The sequence below is a fragment of the Pteronotus mesoamericanus genome, unplaced genomic scaffold (assembly GCF_021234165.1).
Source record: "Pteronotus mesoamericanus isolate MK-2021 breed Mesoamerican mustached bat unplaced genomic scaffold, CSHL_Meso_final contig_84, whole genome shotgun sequence".
Taxonomy (NCBI): domain Eukaryota; kingdom Metazoa; phylum Chordata; class Mammalia; order Chiroptera; family Mormoopidae; genus Pteronotus; species Pteronotus mesoamericanus.
This window is the reverse complement of record NW_026555267.1, coordinates 396,206-419,659: the sequence shown is the minus strand read 5'-3', so window position 1 is coordinate 419,659 and position 23,454 is coordinate 396,206. Positions and strand designations below refer to the sequence as shown.

At 38.2% G+C, this 23,454-nt stretch overlaps 1 protein-coding gene across 1 annotated transcript in view; it reads left to right on the top strand.

The window, feature by feature from the left end:
- Nucleotides 1–23,454, top strand: part of SKAP1 (src kinase associated phosphoprotein 1) — a 263,878-nt gene that overhangs the window by 28,559 nt on the left and 211,865 nt on the right. The gene's annotated exons all lie outside the window — the stretch shown is intronic.

Here is a 23,454-nt window from a genome sequence, read left to right as displayed (position 1 = left end):
AGCTATCCTTTACAATATACTTCTCAACCACCTCTTAACTTCAAGCTTGGCAACTGCGAGAGAGGTGGGGATAAGTGAGCATTACTTTAAACCTTTGCCAACCTGGTGGCAATGTGATTCAGAATGTTTGATCTGAGTGCTCTTGGAAAACGGAGAGCATCTGCAGGGTTATAACTGGGAGTTAATTTGTGTGGCTGACCGACCTTAGCATCTACTTTAGAAACCTCATTGAAACTCCTTAGAAGCAGGGAGTTTTATCCTTTCAAAGGGCACAGCCAGAATCTATTCCCTCCAGGAATGTGAGAGAACCTCACAAGATGTCCTGCTGGATCTTAATCGATCTTTCCTGCTGGCTAATTAAGCATCGCTTTTACTCAGCAACTGGGGACTGTGTAATTATCAGCCTGGGTTGCCCTGAATAATTGAAACAAACAGAATGCAGAAGATGGGAGCTTTTTTCAAGAGCGAGAGTATCTGTAATATTTGGTAGGCTGGAAGAGTGTTTAAAACAAACTTCTTCATAATGTTCTCTATTAGTAGATAAGCTCAGGCTTAGTTGTGAACCTGCAGGCTTAGTTAGTAATCCATAGACTTTTCTATTTTTATTTTTTTAAGATTTTATTGATTTATATTTAGAGAGAGGGGAAGAGAGGGAGAAACACAGGAGAGAAACATAAATGTGCAAGAGATACATTGATCGGTTGCCTTTTGCACACCCCAACTGGGGACCTGGCTCACAACCCAGGGAATCGACTGGGAATTGAATGGGCAACTTTTCGGTTTGCAGGGTAGCACTCAATCCACTGAGCCACACCAGCCAGGGCTTTATTTTTTAATAATACAAAGTTGACCTTTATACTATTAAGGATTACAGCAGGAATAAAAATGGAATTATTTTTTTCTTTTTAAAAATTTCCTATTTCTATTGGGGAGGAATTATTTTAAATTGTATTATGTGAAGAGAGAGTGCACAAAATATAATTTTGTATATAGGGGTACTATTGGTATAAATCTGTGTTAAAAAACGCAAAACAATTTTACTGCATTTGTAGAGACAAATACACAACAAGTAGGAATTTTCCTTTCTCATATTTGTACCATAGCATTTGGAAATCACTAAATTTCAACCTGAAATTGGTAAGAAAAGGTGATTTTGTGGTGACTTGTTATCAGTTGCATATTATTTCTTAGCCCTTTTTAAAAATACATACACATACATATGCACACACACATAGACGCTGTATTTGTTACGGGGTAGAGAGGGTTCCTTGTTCTCAAAGGCCTTGCTGTGTGGTTTGTGGGATAGACATTCAGGAAATAATCAGCAGGAGCTTTAGGAAACATCTGCATTGTGATGGGAGCTTTCTGTTCATTGATTTGTTGCAAGAAAGATGACACTTTATTTAGGATTTCATAATTATCAGATCACGGAGGAAATGAGGAGCCAGAAATTAGATACTGCACAAGAAAATGGAAAAAGAAGACTCACTCCTTTGGCAAGCTGTTTAAAGTTGCCTTAATCCACACATTCAATCATCATCCTGTTATTGTAACCCTTGTTTTACTGAATCCTCTTCTTCAGCCACGTTACCTCAATAGTCCCATTTATAGCTGGTCAGTGTCTTGCATTTATATGTACAGATACCAGTTGGTTTGAAAGCAGTGAAAGCTGTACAGTGCCAGCCACATTTACTGTTATGTGACAGTTGTATCTCCCCTAAAAGCTGGGTGTGAAAAGAAATTTGGAAGTCATCAGACTTGAGTTAGATGCTGCGTAACATGAAAAGAATTATTGAAAGTCATTTAAAAAGTTTTATCTTTAGTCATGTAAAGCAATAATATTTTAGGGGTTTGGGTATCTTCCAAGTGCTCATCTGCTCTTAAGTACAAGTAGCTTAGCTATTCTCTCCCCTCCCAGACTTAAGGACAAAAAATAAAATCGTATCTGTATCTCCATCTACATATGAGTTCTTTGGCTTAAAGGTGTTACCAATGAAAGATAATGTTTTCCATGTAAGACAAAATAAAAAACGGATGGCAATCTGTGATTCGAAGGAAATGAAGCCCTGTTGTGGTATTTGATGTCCTGAGCTGTGATGTTTATTGCTCTCCTTCAAACTGCCTCCTCATTTAAACCTTCTCCCTAAAAACTAACAGTTTTCACATTCCTAGTCCAAGTTTTCATTGAGCTCTTTAGAGAATATTTAGGATGAAAGCCAGGCAGAGGCTCCTCTTGTTTTATTACAGTGGTCACTGCAGGATCAGCACCAGATGTGAGACACCTGGAATGAAGCAGACATGATCTACACACAGATGCTTGATGGCGTTCTTATGAATTTGGAGAAACAGTCAAGCATTTCTTAAGTTTGATTCAGGGGAAGCCATCTGACAGCAAGAATACATTCAGAGTAGGGGCAGGAATGAAGAAAATAGAATATTTTTACTGCTGAGGTAGGGATAAATTCTCTCTCGATGGCCCACTTTGAAACAACTTGTCCTTTATGCTCACTGTTGGAAGTGAAGGCCAGAGCCAATGGAAACAAACGTGGGAGTATTGTTTCCTTTTGTGAAATTTAGAGGAGTTCCAAAGAGAGACAGGTAGATTGATGATAGCATATTGGAATGGAAAGAAATAAAAAAATAATTTTATGTAACAAGGTTATGGTATAAAACCCACAAAACCCAAGACATTTAAAGTACAAGTTGAAAGAGTATCTTGAACACGTCTCATTGTGGGTGGTTAGTATATAGTTCTGTATGAAACATGATACGTTAGTACAAATGTTATAAAAATAATTCCAGTTTTCTCTGGGAACTCCAAGTTTTTTTTTCACCTTAACATGGATTTAGCTTTAAAACAGAATTTAACTTGAGAATACATCATTCAGATATCTTTGTATTATAGGAAGAAACACAAGAAGTTAGTCTGATACAACTCTTGGAAACAGGAGTTCCTGAGTATTATAAGTTCTGTATAATATCATTACCATTAATTACACAAAGAGTTTTACTTTTCGTAAGTGCTGATTATTGAGCTTAAAAACTCCCAAACAAAACACATTCAAATAGAGTGTGTTTATCAAAAGACCTAATGTGTAATGTGCTATTTATACCTTTGTGCTACTCACAAGTGTAGATATTTGGTCATAACATCTCTTTCTGTTGTACATTTTGCTCCTCATACTGGAGTTACAGTGCCAACACAGAGGAAAAACAAAAGAGTAGAAGGTACTTGTACAAATACATCTAAGTTTAAAGAGCTCTGAAAAGGCTCAAAAGTCATTACAAGAATTTGACCACATCTTGAAGTTCAAAAATTCGTTCCTTCCTTTTTAAGTCCTTTCTCTTCCTCCCATCCTTAAACCAAGAAAGAAAACAAAACCCCACAACCATGTCAGGGCTCTCAAGCGATCAATTTTATATCAAATTCCTGTACTAGTTTTCTGTTATTCAGTGACTATGTTGAGATTCCCAATTTTGTTAAAGATTTTTTAATATACACTTACCTGGGAATGGGGGGTTATATTTATTTCTTTTTTAGTCGGAAATGCTCTACAGCTGAGAGTAATAATAATATTAGCTGCTGTTGGTCTCTTGGCCTAACCAGGAAAGGAAGGTCATCTTACTGTGTTCTTTCATAGCAAGAAAGCGTTCTTGAAATAAATGTACAGCTTTCCTTTTAATTTTATGATGATTGTTTATTCTTTCACTTGTACGGGTCTCTTGGATTTGGTACTAGCTCCAAGATCAAGTTGATCCATTTTTTTCACACTGGGCTGCTATGGTAGTATTAGTGGGCAGAAGCTTCTTCCTTTGGATAACCCAGAAAATAAATATTAAAAGTAACTGATTATAAGGGTATTTCAGCATTTTTCATGCTAAGTGATAGGCTGGTTTAAAAAAATGTGGATGAATAAGTTCATTCCTTTCAAAACGGTTTGTTAAAAATTCCCAGTGCTTAGCTCTTTAACACAATATATTCTATCAAGAGTGAAAGGAATTTTGAAATGTGACAAAGGAGACAGGCAGGTAACTGAGTTTGTGCCCTTCAGGTTGGACTAACTGATTAGAATAATAAGCTGAGCAGTACTCTTCGGCCATGTATTTAGGTCCCTGAAATTTTCTTTACTCCTGATAGAATTATAGCTATTATCGTTTGAGCACTTTCCTATTATCTGATCATTGTGAATTTTTCTTGGGATGTCTCAGAAAATCCTCGGTTTTTTAATACATGAAGCTTTTCTATTTGTCTATTAATGGAGGCTTTTAATTCATGCACTGTGTGAACAGATCATTTATATGAAATGGCTGTCTTCATTTTACCGCCATTTGCTTTGGCCTTGATTTTCAGTCCCATTTAACCTGGAGCTAGTCTTTTGTCCCTGTGCTGTATTATTGTCTTTGCTTATAGAAAGCCAATGAAAAAAATGCCTCTCTGTATTCATCTATTTGTGGATCTCCAGGAATCTTGTGATGTGGGGCCTTCCAATTGTGGTTTTCTCTGATTTCCTTGTTTTCTTGGATTTCTGGTACAGACCCTCCCCGTCTCCACTCCTGTGTTACAGTGAAACTGGAGCAAAGGAGAGAAAAGTGCAAGAGCTGGGTCAGCTGTTAGGAGCCCGACTCTTTGTTCTGATGTTATTTCTGTAGCACTGGCCAATTCAACTGAAGATTTCCCTAATGATGATCTTACCTTTTCTTTTTAAGTTGTTCTCCCCCAAAATGTTGTTTGGAATTATTTTTTGCCTAAATGTTACAAAAATTCAAACATGACCATCCAAACCTTGAAATCTCTATTTGATTTCTTTTATGGTAACACTATGGGTTTTTTTTTTAATTTGGAAAATGACGCAGGAAATTTCATTTCCTTAGGATTTTATTTTATTTCATGATTCTGTTGAAAATGAGTTGGGTGTAAAATGGGTTTTTATAATCACAACATGTGAATCATTTCTTCTTTGGAAGCCAGATCTTCTCTCCCACTGTGTAGCCTCATCTGGTCTCCCCGAAGTGCAGTGCTAGCAGGGTTCATAATGAAATGCGGTCCTACTTATCACGCTCAGCAAAGAGCTCAGAGAAGACGGGGGAAAAAAATCAATCCCACAGGAACTTCTCCAGTGCTAGATATCCATATTTAACCCCTGTGCATTTAAAATGGAAATGAGATATCTTAGGGTTTTAGTTTTTGATTTACACAAGATGTCACTGCTTCCTTGGCAATTGGAATATTTTATGGACCAACTGCTGACCCATTTGGGAAGATCTCAGCCTATTGCCCCAGGTCCAGTGTCGTTTCTTCATATTTCTTTCAAAATTCTCAGCAGTGCTTTGCAGTAGTTTTTGATTCTTTAGGCTTCAAAGGATACCCCTTCTAGGGCCAATCTTCTGAAAGAAAGAAAAAAATTGGTATGGGGAAACAGCTTATAAAGGAAAGGGCAGCTATTCCTCTGGCAGGAGTTTACAAACCAGGAATACCATGGCTTGGAGGTTGAATTAATTAATAAGGAGTTTACAAACCAGGAATACCACGGCTTTGTAAAGCCAAGAAAACTCCAATATGGTGCTAGTGCTTTGTTATGAAATTCCCACTTGGAGTAACTCCATCTTCAATAGGGCAGCTTCAAATTGTTTTATCACAGATGCATTGTGGTTTATGTACGATGCATTATCATTAAATGTTCAAACTCGAGCTCCCTCAATTTTGTGAGCCTTTTTGAGGTTCTCATTATAATTTATTGAAAACTTCATACCCACATAATCTCCAATTAGCTATTTCCCTAAGTTATTTTAGTGCCTCACATTTGTGAATTCTGCCATAACCAGAGTCCACTCTACAATTTGGTAATCAAGACCTTCTACCATGCCTACCATGTGCCTTTGTTCCTTTCTTGATGAGAGAACTGATATATAAGAAACTACTCTAAGGAACAGAATTAATGAAAGATGAGGATTTAGAATGTAGAACTTCCAATTGGCTGATTAGTTTGCTTAGCCAAGCCATTGCAAAAAAAAAATTTAATTGGTATCTTTCAAAAGATTATTGATTTAAAAGAATTGTAGATAAATATTAAAGTTTAGTTCATTATATATCCCTGCTGGAATGTTTAGAGCTGGGGAGTACTGATGCCTGCAGTTCATTTTGGAATACATCAAAAAATAAGATGGATGGGAAAATGTGTAACAGAGCAAATATAACAAAATGTGAATCACAGAGTCTAGGTTGTGGACATATATGGGTGTTCTTTCACCTTTTATGCATGTTTGAAGTTTTTCATAATACTATAAGGTTGCAAAAAACATTATTCGTTTCACTTTGCAGTTTAGAAAGCATAGACTCCATTCACTGTGGTTTCAGAAAATCATAGACTTCCTTAACTTGGAACTATAATAAACATATTTGTCATTTTTTTTAGTATGGTAATTTTCTAGGAATAACATTATTTTTGGACGAGTGTAGACTGAGGGATAATCCTCCAATTTGTTATTTCTGACATAACTAACTTTAAGTAGCTAACTTTTATACTTCTTTAAAACTTCCAGGCCAGCAATTATTGAGAGCTGAAATTCAATTCAAACATTCTACCCAGGAGATCCTGAAATTTTGATTTTTTTTTAAAGGAAAGGCAATTTCTGACTTTTCTCATAAATTTGATAAAAGGAAAGCTAATATGAGATTGGTAGTCCAGTAGGAAATGGAACTCAATTTTACATTTTTAAAATCATTTTATGGTATTAAAAATGACAGAGGTTAGAAACAAAGCTCTTATTCTTTTATTGAACTAGAATTGAAAGTGGCAGAAAATCATTTTGGCCCTAGTGCAGTAAATGTTATCACTAAAACATGTTCAGGGGATATTAGGATAGTCTCTCAAGCACCAGAGACAAAAGTTCACAGAACAAGAACTGATTTTTCTGTCCTTATCTTGAAGTTATTAGATGTCCAGGAGATGAAAGTATCTTAGCTCTAAGAAGACAGGGATGGAGTATGTGTTGAAAATGATAATGTCTCCATTCTGAAGAGAGGCGACATGGAGAGAATGTGGTGGAGTGGAGGAGCTCACACGGGCAGGAGGGACAGCACCTGGACCAGCCCCAGTGCCGAGGAATCCAGAACCAGCGAAAATTAGACTTGTGCGAAATTGTGAGCTGACAATTAAGTGAGAAGAAAGCAAGCGATACTGTTCATTAAAAGAACTGTTTGAAGATTTTATTTAACAGGGAAATTAAACTGGAGCTGTCAGCACCCACTTTATTTTGAAAATCTGGTAGGAGAGAAATTTTAAGTCCACCTGGGAAAAACCAATCATTTCTGAGTGTGCAGTGTGATTATTCTTTAGAATTTTGTGTAAATGGGCCAAGTTGGTAGGCATATGTTTGCTGATCCTATAATGATTAAAATTCAGAATAAGTAAGACTCTTGTGAAATTGAGTTTTCAGGTTCCAGCCAGTGTTCTATACTGCCATATGGCATAACTAGTATTAATTGCTGTTCCCAGTCTCTTATTCTTTTACTGAATAGCTAGGTGCTGTGTTTGAAATATTGGAGGTTCCACAGAAGTATTTAATCACATAAGATATATACTTGACATGTTCAGGAAAGCAGTGTGTGTAGCTAATGGTTGCTTAGGAGAAAAAGCTCCCCCCACCCTGTTTTTGAAGTTTTCTACCCCTCCACCCTTTTTTTTCTTTAATTAGAAAAATGGATGCATAGGAGAGTTAGCAAGGAAAAGAGGAAAGATTCTCAGGACTTTATAGGCCAGTGTAATAGAAAAGATAAAGCAAGGAATCTTTTCTTGCTAGAGTCTTTATCTCCTTGATACTCCAAGCGTGGCCCATGGACCAGCAACACCAACGCCACCTAGAAACTTGTTAGAAATGCAGACTCTCAGTCTCCATTGAGTCAGACCTAATGATTCAGAATGTGCATTTTAATAAGATCTCATTGTTATTTGCATGCACATTAACATTTGAGAAGACTGCTATAACACATACTTTTATGGTCATTTTTATTGTATTTTATTTAATCTTTATTGTATTTTTTCCATTACTTTTTAGTCCCCTTGTACTCTCCTCCCCCCAGCAGTTACTGTTGTCCATGTCAATGAGTTCTTTTTCCTTTTTGCTCAATCCTTCCACCCTCTAACCTCCCCTCCCCACTAGCTGTCATCCTCTTCTCCATTTATGAGTCTGTCTCCATTTTCCTTGTTACTTCAGCTTATTCATTAGATTCCATATATGAGTGAAATCATACAGTATTTACCTTTCTCTGACTGGCTTATTTCACTTCGCATTATGTTCTCCAGGTCCATCCACACTGTTGCAAAGGGTAGAATTTTCTTCTTTTTTACGGCCAAGTAGTATTCCATTGTGTGAATGTCCCATAATTGCTTTATCCACTCATCTGTTGATGGGCACTTGGGCTGCTTCCATATTTTGGCAATTGTAAATAATGCTGAAGTGAACGTAGGGATGCTTATATTCTTTCAAATTAGTGTTTTGGGTTCCTTCAGATATATTCCCAGAAGTGGGATCACTGGGTCAAAAGGCAGATCCATTTTTAATTTTTTTTAGGTATCTCCCTACTGCTTTCCACAGTGGCTGTATCAATATGCATTCCTACCAACAGTGCAAAAGGGTTCCCCTTTCTCCACATCCTCACCAGTGCTTGTTTTTTGTTGATTTATTGATGATAGCCATTCTGACAGGTATGAGATGGTATCTCGTTATGGTTTTAGTTTGCATTTCTCTGATGATTACTGACGTTGAGCAACTTTTCATATGTCTTTTGGCCACCTGTATGTCCTCTTCAGAGAAGTGTCTATTCAGGCCTTTTGCTCATTTTTTAATTGGGTTGTTTGTTTTTTTGGTGTTGAGTTTTGTAGGTACTTTGTAAATTTTGTATATTAACCACTGCCAGCATCATATTCAATGGGCAACAACTACAAGCATTCCCCTTAAGATCAGGAACAAGATGGGGATGTCCACTTTCACCTTATTCAACACAGTACTGGAAGTCCTGGCCATAGCAATCAGACAAGAAGAAGAAATAAAAGGCATCCAAATTGGAAAGGAAGTAGTAAAACTGTCTTTATTCACAGATGACATGATTCTGTAGAGAACCCCAAAGATTCTACCAATAAACTACTAGAACTGATAAATAAATTCAGCAAAGTAGCAGGATACAAAATTAATATCTAAAAATCAGTTGCATTTTTATATGCCAATAACAAACTAACAGAAAAGGAAATTAAGAAAATAACCCCATTCACAATTGCTTCAAAGAGAATAAAATACCTAGGAATAAGCCTAACCAAGGATGTAAAAGACCTGTGTTTGGAAAATTATAAAACACTGAAGGAAGAAATTGTAGAAGATACAACTAACTGGAAGCCCATACTGTGTTCATAGATAGGAGGAGTTAACATTTTTAAAATGTCCATAGTACCCAAAGCAATCTATAGATTCAGTGTAATTACTGTCAATATTCCAATGACATATTTCACAGAATTAGAACAAATATTTCAAAAATTTATTTGGAATCACAAAAGGCCCCACATAGCAACGATGATCCTGAGAAAGAAGAACAAAATTGGAGGAATCATGCTACCTAATATTAAACTATACTACAAGGACATAGTGATCAAAAAAGCCTGGTACTGGCATAAAAACAGACACATAGATCAATGATACCAAATAGAGAGCCCAGAAATAAACCCACACCTTTATAGTCAATTAATATTCAACAGCGGAAGCAAGTACATGCAATGGACTAAAGATAGTTTATTCAATATATGGTGTTGGGCGAATTGGACAGATATGTGCAGATAAATGAAACTAGACCACCTTCTTACACCACACACAAGAATAAACTCAAAATGTATCAGACTTAAATGTTAGACTCAAAACCATAAAAATCATAGAAGACAACATAGGCAGCAAAATCTCGGACATTGCTTGTAGCAGTTTTTTTATCAGGTACATCTCCCCAGGCAAGGGAAACAAAAGAAAAAAATAAACAAATGGGACTACATCTAACTATAAAGTTTTTGCACAGCAAAGAAAATCACCAACAAAATAAAAAGACAACCCACAGAATGGGAGGACATATTTGCCAATACATCTAATAAATTTATTTCAAATTCAGTTTCTCAGAACTGAACACATATTCCTGGAGATTATGAACTCCTCAAAAGCAAGGATGGTCTAATGTTCATTAATTTAAAAAAGTCTATCATGGTGCTGGTGTGTGGTATGAGCTCAATAATATGAGTTGAGTGGATGGTGGAAAACTGTTAAAAATGTGTTTTTAGGTCCTAGGCTAAAACTTAAAACAAGAGACCCTCTTTATTAGGAAACTTACTATTCAGTAGCCAGCCCCACATATTATGTTGTAGAAATAGTATGCTTTCTTTTTACTTAATGTTAGAGGGGACAGGGCCATTTGTAAAGATGGTATCCCCTTCTTCAGATGTCTCCTATGATAACATCTCTCTAACGTTCTGTGATAAAAGGTTACAAGACTCCAGACCATGTACTAGAGTTCTGTTAGAGTAAGGATGACAGTCATTCCAGCCATTTTTGTTCCCTACCATCAGCTCTGTCTTGGTCATCATTCTTCTTATTCAGCTTTGCACTTCGTTGTCTCCACTGTCTCATTTTTTGTGATGACCTCTCTCCCAATCCTTTCCCCTGTGTTTCCTCGAATCCATGTCCTCCCATAATCAAACTTGACGATATCCTTAATCTCTCTTCTCGATTTTTGCCTAAGTAAAACGTGGCTTTTCTGCAAGACACTGATTTCATTGAAATCACCTCAAATAGAATTTGCTCATTTTCCAGAAACGCTATTGGCATTCTTCAAGCTCCTTACTTCCGCTTTTAGAATTTTGCTATTCCTTCTCGTCGCAACCTCCCTTCTGTTGAGATTTGTCTAGGCGGCTTTATAATTCTCTGTCCTTCTGTCATCTTTTTGAGTTCAGGGTCACTCCTCACACTGTTTGAGTGGAGGCGACTCGCTGTTGTCACCTTCATTTCACTATTAACACTGTCCCCAGACATCCTCCCTTTCTTTCTTTTTAAAAATATTTTATGTATTTATTTGTTTTTAGAGAGGGGGAAGGGAAGGAGAGAGGGAGAGAAACATTAATGTGTGGTTGCCTCTTGCACGCCCCCTACTGGGGACCTGGCCTGCAACCCAGGCATGTGCCCTGAATGGGAATAAAACCAGGGACCCTTCGATTCACAGGCCGGTGCTCAATCCACTGAGCCATACCAACCAGGGCCACTGCTGTTCTCCTCATTAGGAAATAAATAGATCAGATACTTCAGAGAAGAACTTTATAGGAGGTTGGGATACCAGAGTTATTAGCTCCTCTTCTCCTGTCCCCTTCTCCTTCTTTCCTCCCTCACATTCTCTTTCCCTCCCTCTCTTCCTTCCTTCCTTCCTTCCTTCCTTCCTTCCTTCCTTCCTTCCTTCCTTCCTTCCTTCCTTCTCTCTCTCTCTTTCTCTTTCTCTCTGTCTCTCTCTCTCTCTCTCTCTGATTCCTTGAAATAGGAGCCTAGACTAGCCATTTCTGGTTTCCTCTTCTGTGGTTACTCTTCAGTCCCCTATAATCCAGGCTCCGTTTCAATCAAGTGTCTTTCATTACCACGTTCTGGCGACACTGTTCAGTCTCTGTCTCATTTGGTCTCTTTGTAGCATGTGACACTGTTCTTCAAAAAGTTAAAAAAAAAAACAAAACACCCTCCCTCTGTTCATTCCCACGATAATAATCTCTCCTGATTTTCCTTCTTCCTTGTTTTAAAAAGGCTCTGGCTTGGAGCTCGTTTTTCTACCCTGCCCTCTTGACTGGGTTATCTCCCAGGCTTGCCTCTTCCCCCACCACATTCTTCTTGGGCAGATGTGTGCACATCCATAACCTGAGTTTCCTCTGTACGTGGATGACTCCCAATTCTACCGCTCAACTGTAGTTCTCTCTCCAAGTCACCAGACAGTATATTGGACAGCTCCTTTTGGGTGTCTTACAGATACCTCAGACTTCACAAAGCTGGGACAGACTCTGCTGGATGGTGGGACAGACAAAGCCACCCTCCATTCTCCCTTGTCAGTGGAACCCTGCCAGCCTAGGGGTGGAGCATGATCTGAAAGCCATTGCGCTTTGCCAGTGGTTGGGCTAGGGTTTACTACAGATACAGTTTTGGCCAAGGAAATGTAAGGAGAAGACTTCTGACAGCCTATGCTTGGGAGACAGCAATATGTTGAAATGTACTAGCCACCTTAAGACAGCTCTGCTCTAAGGTGTTAGAGCAGAAATATGGGAAGAGCCTAGGTCCTGCCTGCCTTTATTGGGCCAGCATCAACCCTTGAATCACCTTTTGAAGAAAAAATAAACTAAATAAACTTCTAGCCTTGGCTGGTGTGGCTTAGTGGATTGAGCAGTGGCCGGTGAACCAAAGGATCGCCAGTTTCATTCCCAGTCAGGGCACGTGCCTGGGTTGTGGGCCAGGTCTTTAGTAAGGGGCATGTGAGAGGCAACCACACACTGATGTTTCTTTCCTTCTCTTTCTCCCTTCCTTCCCATTTGTCTGAATATAAATAGATAAAATCTTTTTTTTTTTTTTTTTAAATAATCTTCTACTTGTTTAAGCTTCTGTCAGTCAGGGGTCTGTCCCTTGTAGCCAGGAGAATCCTAACTTACTGAGTATCCAGAACTGAACTCATTATTTTATATTCTGCTCACCCCTAAAGTCTAATTGTGGTTTCCCTAGGCCCAGTCTCCCAAGGCAGAATCCTGGGAGTCATTCCTGACTCTTCTCTTTATTCCTGAAACCATTAACAAACCTATTGATTCTTCATCCTAAATCTGTCTTCTCCTTTCTATCCCTTCTGTCATCTTAGCCTGTGTAAAGTCATCCGCAGAGCATTGTAAAATTCTCTTCTCTGATTTTCTGCTTCAAGTTTCTACCTGTTTCAGTTTATTCTGCTCCTCCATTCTGTTGAAAGGGTAAACGTTTAAAAAAAAAAAAAGACAGTGTACTCATTCATGCTGTAAAAGATTTATTGATATAAAACAATAAGATATACTATAAGTAAAAAACTGGTTAAATATGAATATAAAATCTCACAGAGAAAAATGCCTGGGGAAGAAAAGCACCAAAATGTTAATGATAGTAATCTGTAACAGGTGGAGTTTGAGTGATTTTTAATTTCTTTTTTTGTTTGTTTATTTGTATTTTCCAACTCTCTACAGTAAATATGTATTTAATCATAAGTCACTGATACCAGAGACTTCCGTGTTTTAAAAAAGGACAGGGATTTAAAAGCTGAAGATTTGGCTTCTAGATGGGAAAGGAGCTAGTACTAAGGGGAAAAAATATATGGAAAGAAGATCGAGGTTTTAGTTGTATAGTTAACCTGGGGTCACTTCTGCAGAAAAAAACAAAACAAACAAAAAACCCCCAGCTGTATTTAGAGGTGTTTTACTAAACACACACACATGAAAATAAAATTATTTTTGAGCCATATGAAATACAGCAATCCTCTGAGTAATTTATGATTTTTCTAAAGTATGTTTTTTTAATGAAGGAAGTTTATTCTCAAGGTCTTCCTTAGATGAGGTATCACTGACTGGAAACAACTTCCATTTCTTAGATATTATCCTTTTGAGCTGCACTGAGCTGACACGGAATGAATTCTTCATTAGAAAAGGATTATCTACACTCTGTGTGTAGATAATGTTAGCAAAACATTTGTATTTGTGGGACTAGTTTTTTAAAGTGATGATATTTGAGAAAAATCATTCACTTCCTCCTTCTCAAAACATCAGTCACTGTGATTGATTTTTATGTTGGTCATAAAGAGAAATGGAATGAACTAAAAGCAGGGTGAGGATTACAAACCGGAAGCAGTTAATTTACTTAACAAACATGGGCTATTTGTTTACTCCATTACCCGGCACAATGCCAGACGATCAAGACCTAAGACAGATAAGACACATCCCTGTTTTTCAAGTGAGTGGCCAGACTCATGGACAGAGCCAACATAGAGCCCACTGCCTTTTCCTGAGGAAGAATGGGGGCCTTATCTCTGCAACTTAAGAATAATTGTTACAGCTAACATTTATCACACATGTACCATGTGCCAGGGCCCGTGTCAAGGGCTGTACACATATTGTGTCATTTAATTCTTACAACAGGTGTGTGAGGAAGGTAGTGTTATAATCCCCATTTTACATGAGAAAACTGAAGTTCTGAGAGGTGATCAGCTTGCTCAAGATTACATAGCTATTAGGTTCTAGAATGGAATTTGAATCCTAATGACTGTCAGGCCAGCATTCCTAATGAGGCTCAATTTCTTCATAAAAAGTGAACGATGCTACGTCATTCATTCATTCAACAAATGTTTATTGAGAACATATTATATGCAAAGCATTTTTGTGGTGAATATGACACAGATTCCAGTCCTCTCATTGATTTTTGAGCAGGGTAAAACAAGTAATTATATAATACAACCACCTTGTAGAATTGTTGCTATATATATAAAAGTGCCTAATACAATGCACATCACATGCTGGATACCCCAAAAATATTCCCGAGTTTATCACCTGATGGAAAGGATGAGCATGCAAAAACTATAATTCAAGATATATTGTGTCTAAAGTTTAAAGAGAGTTACACGTAGTTTGTACTGTAAAATCCCAGAGGAGGAAACCGCTTCTGGTTGGTGGGCTGTGAGAGGCCTTCATGGATGAGATGGCATCATGAATAAGGTGGCATCATGGCTTGTCCATGGGTTGAAAGGGATGGGTTTTTGGTGAGATGCATTGCATACTAAAATAGCAGGTACAGAGATACAGAGGAGATAAAGTTTAGCCACGTTTGAGATCCAAAGAGTGGTTCTGTTTCTAGGTATAGGGAGATATATACATAGTTGAAAAGACAGGATGGAACTAAATCATGGGAATTCGTTTTGACTGGATTTGGGGAGGAGAGGTAGGCAATCTTGGGAGAGTAAAGCGTGGGGCAGGGACAGGTAAGCTGATGCGTTAGGGAGCTGTGGGTGACATGAGTACTTGACACTCAGGCTGAGGCCATTGGGAGGCAGGAGGTGGTTGCAAAGGGAGAGAGGATGAGTGTCAAAGGTTCCTCTCTTCTCTACGCCCACAGAAGGAAGACTAACCACTTCTCCTTCCCATTATCTTTTGCTCTGAGGACACCAACCTCATGCTTATAACCTTGCTTCTATAGCTGGCTTTGGTTTATTGTGGGTTTAGTAAACCTTTATGGACAGCCAGGTAGCCTAACCACTTCTCAGAACTTAACCTATAGGAAAATACATTCTAAACAGCTGACTTTATGCTCTAACTTTTGAAACGCAATTAGTTTGTAAATTAAAAATAGTATGTACTTCAGATCTGTTAACAAGATTTAACAGATTTTTGAAGCAGACCCAGAAAAGTTACCAATATCCAATACTTTGTTTTGTTAGAAAAAAAATGCATCCCAAGGTCCAAACAACTGGAAATGGAACACAGCCTATACTTGAACTGGGAGCTGCCTGCTCTAGAATTCTCTTATAATAGGTGACTATTGGTAAAATACCTGCTTCCAAACTTGCCCCATCATGTGAATTACCTGGGGATCTTGTTAAAATACGGATTTCTAGGTTCCTATGCTGGAGATGCTAATTTACCAGGTCTAGGTGGGCCCTGAGAATTCATGTTCTATGAAGGGCTCCAGGAAATTCTTAAAATCAGACAAGTATATGTAAACATTTTTATCAGAAGATACCCCCCCTTTTTTTAGGTAAGAGGCTACATTGATTTCCAACTGAATTTCTTAAAAATATTTCATTTGTTTATTCTTAGAGAGAGGGGAAGGGAAGGAGAAAGAGAGGGAGAGAAACATCCTTGTGAGAGGCAACATCAATCTGTTGCCTCTCCCATGGCCCCAACTGAGGTCCTGGCCGGCAACCCAGGCATACACTTTGACTGGAAATCGAACCAGCAACCTTTTGGTTCGCAGGCCAGTGCTCAGTCTACTGAGCCCCAGCACCCAGGGCTCCAGCTGAATTTTTAACAGTGAAGGGAAAGGAGAGAAGAAGGAGGTGACTGGGAAGTATGAGTAGAGGCTGTTGGTTTGGGTGGTAAGGAAGGTTCCCCAATATGATTGGGGATAATTTACAGGAACATTTTACTGGCAAGTAGCTGACATTTCAACCTAATTAGCTTCTAGAGTGAAGAATGGGGATGGGGTCAGTAGCAAATTGATTTGTTCTTTCCTTTGGCCTTGTGTTTGCCTACTCTCTTGTGTACACCCCTGTGGCCTAGCAGCATGTGGAGATATTCCTGATGCTGAAAAACCCCTTGAGGTAGGACAGAGCCCAAAGCCCTGGCCCTACAATGGGTCAGGTAAGTCCTCGGATTGACTTACTGATTGTAGTTGAACTGCTAGTAACCTCTGACCTGTATTGATGCTTCCATAGAACTGGTCACATAGCTATTGGCCTTTATATAAAAGTCAGTTTCATTCTTTATGGTTTGAATAATTGGGTACCTCCATGTAAGGGTTAAACTATGACTACTGTAGGTATTATACAACAAAATAAATGAGAAGGGATGTTATTTTAGTATAGAATCTTGTGGAATTAGGAAAAAAGTCAAGTTGAGGGTTAAATAAATAATTTTAAAATGATTTCTGAATTTGTGTACATCTCAGTTCTTAACTGGAAGAAGGTGTACACATAAAGGTAGGAGTTGTTTTTTTTTTTAACTTCCATAATTCATTGTACCCCTTAGAGTGGTTACCAATAGAAGCCTGCTTCCTGGATTCCGTTTTTCTATATCTATTCAGATTTTGGTGTAGTATGAATGATGAAATAATATTATGTCTTTAATTAGGATTCTGTTGTTATTTTTCAATTAATCTATGTCAGTAGCTTTAGCATTTGTATTAAATCATTTTCTTCATGAAAGCTTTTAATGAGGAAACAAATTGATTGTATTTATATATTGGATTCTTGCCACTACGATGTGTATTCAGTCGTGTCTTTTGAAGTATATTTTTGCTGGTCATCGTGGCTAGTCTTTGAAGCCATACTTTGGTGGGGGTGGGGCTCTTCATTTGTATGAAGGCTTTAATTTAACAAAGCTTTCTTCTTTTTATCTTTCTCTTCTTGCTTTTCTTCCCTTTCTTTGATTTTTCCCTTTTACCTTTTTGTAAGTAATTTAGAGGGAAATAAAGGTCTTTCTCCCCACCTTATTTGTGATAAAACCCACAAGCCATTGCATTCCTGGGAGAGCCTGGCCTCTGCCTGCCTATCCAGCCTTGTCCCTTATCCTCACTGAAATGCACCTCTGTTCCACTCACACTGAACTCAGACAGCCCTTCCGTTTCTCACTTTCATTTACTTATTTAGCAAGCATTCATTGAGCACAAGCTCTGTGCCACTGCCCCTCGAGGGCTCAGTGACATAGAGAGACAACATTGTAGTGCCATATTATGGGTGTTGCTGAGAGGCATGTACAGGTGTGCGGTGGGAGTACGTAACACCACAGGCTGAGCTGAGCCTCAAAGGACCATCAAAAGTTCCCTAGGAGAAGACAGGGCACAAAGGGAAAAGTGTGCTGGCAGAGAAAGCAGTGGCATGGGACAGGGGGAGTGTGCGCAGAGCAGAGGAGGACCTAAGGGCTGGGGTCCAAGCAGGGGAATAATAAGACTGGGTTTGCATCTTAGGTCATTAGAATAATGATGGTGCTAATGACATAACAGCCGACTTTTACTGAAGGCCTGCCAGGTGCCAGACCTAGTCCTCAGTTCTTGTATGTATTATCTCAGTTAATTCTCCCAAGAACTGTATGAGACTGGTATGATTGTTATTTCTATTTTAAAGATGTGCAAACCAGGCTGCAGCTAAGGTCTTACAGCTAGAAGAGGCTCTGGGACTCCAAGCCAGACCTGTCTGCAAAGACTTTGCTCCTCACAGTCATTGCGCTCCCTTCTCCGTCACCACTGAGGGGAATGGGTCAGAGAGGAGCAAAATGGCAGGCATATGAATTAGGACGTGTCGCATTGATCTAGGTGAGGCATTCTGAGGGTTTGAATGAATTCAGTGCCTGTCGAGATGGGGGGAGATAAAAAGATACTAAGGGAGTAGAATCTACAGATCTTGGTGATTGATTGGTTATACATAGAAATACAGAAAGAAGCAAAAGGGTGATTCCTAAGTTTCAGCTGGGTGTATGGAGATGTCATCATTGAAACAAGGAACGTAAGGGTAGGAGAGGTTAACGACTTGTGGGACAAAGGACAGTCTTGAGAGAGAATTGTAGAATAATATCTCCCATTTTTTGAATATTTTAGTTGTTTGTTAAAAGTATGTAATATGTGTAGACACTATAGTCAAGTATTTAGCCATTTATTTCTTCCCTGGCCAGCCTGAGCTCCATGATGTGACCCTCCAGTCTTCTCTTACTCTCTTGTTCTTATGTCGCACAAGCCTAGAAAAACCCTAACCTTGGATCAGTTCAGCTGTCCACTGTTGATGTTCTTATACCTGGGCAGCTAATCAGTGCTGGAGCGAAATGTACAGCTGGATTGCCACTGCAGTAAATCTCAGCCTCCAACCTCCACTGAACCCTTAGTAATGCCTGGGGGTTATATGCCCTATATCAGCAAGCTTTCCAGTTTTCCTCAATGTTTCTTTTCCCCTAAACCCATAACAGTATTTATCATATCACCTTTCATTCTTGCATGAGAGTATAGCCTACTTCCCAAGATAAAACAGAGGATTTCGGATTGGAACCCCCTCAGCATTCAGCTCTGCCCCCTCCTCAAGCGTGTCTGCTTTGGACCTCTGCCACCTGCTCTAATGGGCCTGGCTCCGCTTTGCATCCTGGGCCTGGCCTCTCTGTGACCCCGCCCCCCGACCCCTGCCAGCCATCTTCTATCTGATCCCAGATCCTCCCTCAGCAAGCCTTATCTGCGGGCAGTAAGACAGGTTCTGGCATTAGCCAGACCTGAGTTCTTCTGGCCCCAGTTTTTACCTTGTGAGTGTCTTGGGCCAATCACATCACTCTGCACAATTTGAACATTCCAGCCAAACTGGCTCACAGATCAGGCTTTCTGTGCTTTCAGTCCCTCACAGAGGATCTGGCAAAGAATGAAAATTTATTAATGTTTGGGAGAATGAATGCAGTCTTCATAACTTGAGATAGAAAGGGTATGCTAATATTGACACATCCACCCTGCCATGATAAACTTTAAGAAGTAGTCCAGCTTAAATTTTGTCTGTTTGTCACATTGGCTCTCTGATGAATAATGTGACCGTGTTTATAACAGGGAAAATATCAAAAGAATTTTCAAATGAACATCACGTTTTCAAACCTGCCCCTGATTCTGTACAAGATAAACTGTGGTAGCTCCACAATGTGGACTTTTAAACTTCTGTGATGCAATCAGATAACCTCTCCATGCTTCATTTTTCTCATCTGTAAAGTGAGGGGCTGGATTAAGTGACTTCAGTGTCCTTCCAGCTGTAATATTCAATGAGTGTATAACCCACACTCAGAGAGTCATGTAGTTATCAGTTACTCAGTAATCAGGTCATTGGGAGTCTGTGGTCCAAGAGTGGCTATTTCTTGAAGCAAACAAAAAATAAAACAAAATTAGGTTCCAAGCATCAACAGTGACAAAAACAGCAGGGCAAGAGACAAAGATAGCACAGCTTAAAACATAGTAATCAGCTGGGGTTATTTGTATGTGAGTGCTGCCTTGTTTTCTCCAATACACAGGTTTGGAACCAAAAGATGCCTTTACTTTCATCTTGCTGCTCTTTTCCCAGCCTTCCTCCAAGTCTGTTATCAAGTCTCTTGTTCCTCCTGTTGTTCTTCAGTAGCTTTGGAAACTGCATCCCAGCTTCTCTCCCTCCCAGCCAGGCTGCACATTTCTGCTGGATTTTAGTAGTAGTAGACATCACTCCCTATCCTTAAAAACAAGCAAACAAACCAGCCAACCCTTCATTGCTCCCTTTTATCTATGAAGAGAAAAAAATAATCTAAACCCTGACCTGACATTTAGGGTCTTTTATTTTGCCACAATAGACCTGGCTAGCATTTAAAAAAAATACTTAATTGAGTTATATTTGATTGCCTATTACATCCAGGGAATATGGGGATTGTGTAGACATACAACTGCAATTAGCAGTCCTAATGCTAGAACTAGGAGAAGGAATATTAGAACGTAGGTTTCCAGTGTTCAGTGAAAGAGCATAATTACTGACCAATCAAGAAGAGCTTCCAGATTTCTTACTGTTAGTATCCAGAGTGGATGTTTGATTGACCATAGCAGGGATTTTATGTAGTAAAAGTGTTATAGAAGATTCTACTGGGGAGTAGGATTTTACTTATTTTTAAATTTTATTTCTTTTTTTAGTGTCTGGGAATAGACTTGTAAAAATTTTTTAAGTCACGGGTAATACTTTCAACATCAGATAACATTGCTTATCATTTAATAAAAGTTTAATTGTGACTTCTATTTTGATAGTAGGAGAGCATTGTGTTGTGTTGGTTTCTAAACCACAACTGTAGTGGGTTTCTAAAATGTGTGGATATTGACTTATAACCATAGAAATATATTACATTTCAAAAAAGTACACAGTACCTTTTTATGACAGATTCTTCTATGACTTGAGTTAAATGCTTGTTGTCTATTATTACCATAGTATTTGTTATTTATTATCTTAGATTGGCATCTCTTCATGTGTAAATATGTCATAATTTAGACTAGATCATAAGCTTCTTGTAGGCAGGCACTAGATCTTGTGCTTTCATGGATTGAAGGAACTGGGACTAGAGGCATCAAATCCCCTCCAAGGACCTTCCCATTCCTGGCCAACTGTTTCTGAGGCTGGTACCCCAATCCTGGGTCCCAGGCCTCTGATGCCTCCACCAGATGGTGCTCTTTTCCCATTTCTGTTTTTGAGTATTATTGGCCATATGAGCATTTGCCACTTGCCCATTCCTTCTGCAAGGTAGTGGATGGAACATTGGTAGAAAGAGAATTTGAAATTAAGTGCATCTTCTCAAGTGAGAAACGATGTTATAGGAAATATTTATAGTGTGCAGTTTATTAGCATTGTTCAGAAAACCCATTTCCTTGGGCATAAATCAGTCTCTACAATGGCTCACTGCTCAAGGTCAATTGCAAGGATTTTCCTGGTCTTACCAACTTGCCATTGAAACACTGCTCAACCGGGTGTCCACTGAGTTCTAAGATTCCTTTTCTAATGCCAGAATAATATTTCAGTGTTAGTCTTCACAGTCTATTTGGAAACAGCCATTACCAGAGAACAGAGATAGTCAAGAAGGAAATAGATGTCTCTGGACATTGAGTATTGCAGACAGCCTATTCATTTAGAAGGTTCCACTGTTTTGGTACAAAACTGAACCTTAAATTTAGATATCCTTAAGTCAGCAAGGAGAGATTTGAGTTTTTTACCAGGTAGCGGGGGATAAATGATGAGTTTTAAATTTCCATAAATCACAGGTAAAAATAACCCTTGTAATAACGTAGTTGCAAAAAATTTCATTTAGATGTTCTAGATTTATAACATTACAGATGTTGGCATTTCTGCATAGCTAGTTTTATAATGCCATTTCAACCTTATTCCTCTGACCCAGAGGGTCTTCTCACATTGGAGGGAGAGAGTTATTGATTGATATTTTTTTGAAATCTAATGAAGTTTTTGTACTCTTTTTCAAGGGAAAAGAAAACACATACTACTTTTCACTTACAATTTTAGGGAGTTCATTTATCTCCCAAAGCTCAGTAATGGACTGACATCAAGTTAAAGACCTCTGATCTACTTACCCTCTGATAGTAGGCTGTCTGACGAAACAAACTTTTAAACAATTTTTAAACTTTTAAAACAATTAAACTTTCTCTTAATACCAAGTTTGTTTTCTGTATTACAGCCGATTGAAAAGCGTTAATGTGGAATTTAAGAGCATGTGCTCTGGAAGCAAGCAAACCTGGGTGCAATCTTGGTTCTGCCACTTAATAGCTACATGATTTTGGTCAAGTTGTTTTGACCTTACCAAGTCTCAGTATTATCATCTATAAAATGAGGATAATTATAGTACTGACCTCATGGGATTGTGATGAAAAGTATATAAAATAATACATGTAAAACATGTACCTAGCACAATGCCTATATTAAGTACTGAATATGTTAATTGTTTTAGTATAGTTAGGAAATGGAATTATTGTTTCTTCTAGATATTTTCAATTACATTAGAATAGTTACAGTTATTTGTCTTACCTCCTAAATTTATTATTACAGTGCCTGTTCTGTAACCTGTTGCTTGGATTGGAAGCTTGTCTGCCTCATTTACTATTTGTGGACAAGTTATCTCTTGATGCCTCAGTTTCCTCATTTATAGAATATCTGTAATAATAGGGTTAGAGTTGGGGGAGGAGTGAGTTAATATAAGAGAAGTGCTTAGAACAGTGTCCAGTAATATGTTCAAGAGATCTTAATATTGTTATTGTCATTATTATTGTTACTACTGTCTCAATGGCTGCTGCTCATCAAGATTCCCTCAATACAGTGGGTTCAATTTATCTGTTGTGCCTTTCCTTAAACAAAAGTTCTGTTAAAGGGGATAGGTGAAGGGGATTGAAAAGTACAAACTTCCAGTTGCAAAATAAGTCATGGGAATATAATGTACAGTGTAGGGAATATATTCAATAATACTGTAATAACTTTGTAAGGTGACAGGTGGTTACTTATCATGGTAATCACTTCATAAGATACATATATAAATGTCAAATCACTATGTTGTACACTTGAAACTAATACATTGTATGTCACTGTACTTTAATAATAAAAATAAATTAATTAAATAAAGTTCAATTAAAAAGCCTCTTTAATTTAAAAACATGTATTGCAAACTTTGTGTTTACCTTACTTGCACTGTAACCTTAAATTTTCAAGATTTTTCTGTAGAGTAGACTTGATGTTGTGAACTTTTATTCTTCCATTTTCATTTTTGGAAGCTCAAGAAAAGATGTATTTATTTTGATTGTGAAAATAATAATCATCAATATGGTTTCAGCATTTTCTCTCTGCTCATTCTGTACTCATCTTTTTCCAGTTTATAATCTCATTTGCATGGACCTGATGATGTTGAGTATGGATATTGCGGAGGAGTGATAGCTTCCCTTGCATATTGAAGCCGAAGCTTCAAAGAGAAGATTAAAGAAGCGTTTGTTATCTATCTACACAGGCCTGATAGGAAATTCTCAGAGGCTTTAGGATAAACACAACTCTGTGTGTTTGTGTTTTTTCTTTCATATGCTTCTATTGTGGCCTTTATGTTTTGGTTCAAAATTTCTAGTTTCATACTTGTTGGTGTCTCTGGCTAAGGGATAATTGTTTTTAAAGTGAAGGATAAG